The 2193-nt window shown below is 31.5% G+C and overlaps 1 long non-coding RNA gene across 1 annotated transcript; it reads left to right on the forward strand.

Moving 5' to 3' along the window:
• The first annotated feature begins 725 nt into the window (after positions 1–725).
• LOC145796630 (uncharacterized) lies at positions 726–1893 on the forward strand. The gene is made up of 2 exons (XR_014337111.1): positions 726–788; positions 1715–1893. It is a non-coding gene; the product is annotated as an uncharacterized LOC145796630 (long non-coding RNA).
• The last annotated feature ends 300 nt before the right edge of the window (positions 1894–2193 follow it).

Here is a 2193-nt window from a genome sequence, read left to right on the forward strand (position 1 = left end):
GGTACTACTTCACATTTTTATGGCATTATGTACCCTGATAGCGTGGTTGGAACTGATTCCCATACAACTATGATTGCTGGCTTAGGAGTTGTTGCCTGGGGAGTTGGAGGAATTGAATCTGAGGCTACAATGCTTGGCCAGGTATTTTGAGATAATAATGTATTTTCTTTATGATTTTTCATACGCTTGTGCTAGCTGTTAGTGTTTGCACTTATTTTCCATGTGCCATGAGCTTGTTTAGAAGCTTTGATTCCCTGTGGTGATGTGTTGTATTAGATCATTTATTTTTGGGGGGGCAAACTTCACTTCAACACCCCATGGTTAATTCTACTTGTGGTTTACCCCTCTTGATATTTAGAAATAAGCATATAACCTTCCTATGATTTGGTGCACCATCAAAATTCCATCAAAATTAATAGCTTATTTGAAAACATGTGCTTGGAATGCGAATGGTTCTGTTAAAACACATTTCATGCCCAAAAAGATGGCAAAAATGCCCTTAGTTTGCTCAATGTTAAGGCTACTTCAGAGGTATTTTGATCTTTTCACTGAAGTGTATAGGCGGTGCACTTTAATCTTCGAACCATAGAGGGTTATATGCTTATTTTAAACATCTGAGCGTAAACAACACATGGAGTAAACCATATGGGGTAAAGTAAATTTTGTCCTTTTTTCATTAACTTTTTTTAGTACTCTTTTAGGACTAAATGAAGGGCTTGGGTGTTTGTTTGAGCAAGGAGGAAATGAATTTGAGATATATGACTCAGAGAGAACAGTGGGTCACACAGGTCAGCTTTATATTTCAGCTTCTTATTGCATTATTAAATACCATGGATTTTTCTATTTCCATGGCATCTAGAGAACCAAATGCATCATTAGTATAGTGTCATTGCAAAGAAAGCTCCAATCAAACTGGGATGATTGCAAAACAGAATGGATTCATTTTCGAAAATAAATATAATTGGTGATATTCTCATACAATGTTGTACATGATTTTTTACATAAAACAGAGTACTTGTTTTAAATGCTATGGAAAACAAAATGGAAAAAATGTTGCAACTTCAAAAGAAACAATTTCATTTGGATAATGCTATAAAACAACATATATATACGCATAATCTTCGTTTTAAATGATGCAATTGGGAGCTTCTAAACCCACCACACACCCGCCATGTTCATCTCTACACCTATATTCACAAATTTTTCTTCGTAACATACAAGATATACAATGCATATAGTGAGTGTAGAGAGAAAATAAGCGAGTGTATTTAGAAGCTTCGATGAATTCTTTTCATAAATGCAGCCTCTGCTTCTCCAAAACCTGTTGCTGCTGGTGATAGTAACTGCAATGTATGTACTCCTCCCCCCCTAAAAAAATGGAGTACATTCTTGAGTTTTTATTTATTTATTTATTTATTTATGGGTACCTAGAATTATGGTTCAACAGTAATAATAATATACATTCACAAAAAGATCGTACACAAGCTGTATTGAGATTTATCATTTTTAAATATTGTGCTCATTAGTGACCTAATTACAATGTCATTGACACTAAGCTGCTATGGCATCTAATTGTTAACAGGGAAGTTACTTCCAAGAGGATTAAGATCAAGCAGAAATGATTAATGTTCCTATTTTGGTTTGCTGAATTAACTTTTTAGTTTATTCATATGCATCAACGGCTTCTGGATTAATTTGTGTTTTTATTTTTCAGGTCAGAAATTTTTTGGAGAGATGCAAAATATGGTCCAAGAATTAAAGAACTTAGTTTTTTAAGTTTTTTCATTTTTTAATATATGTAAGCACAGTTAATTTTTTTTTATTTAATTCCTTTGTATATGTTTTTGAATATTTAATTTTCATTTATGAAATATATGACGTTATTCTATTCAATATGTGGTTATGATTCAAAATATAATATATAGTGTGTATTACATTCTTTAAATGCGCATATAAAAATAATATTGATTATTTTTCAAATATGTCGAACTCTTTTTTTATTACAGATTTTATTAGTTATTAATCACACTTAAAAGGTGTGATCTAAATGTTATTAATCACACTTAAAAAGTGTGATTAAAAATGACCCTTTTTAATCACACTTCTAAAGATCACACTTAAAAGGTGTGATCTAAATGTTATTAATCACACTTAAAAAGTGTGATTAAAAATGACCATTTTTAATCACACTTT

Source organism: Camellia sinensis, chromosome 8, assembly GCF_055761805.1.
Source record: "Camellia sinensis isolate YWXY chromosome 8, ASM5576180v1, whole genome shotgun sequence".
NCBI classification, from domain to species: Eukaryota; Viridiplantae; Streptophyta; class Magnoliopsida; order Ericales; family Theaceae; genus Camellia; species Camellia sinensis.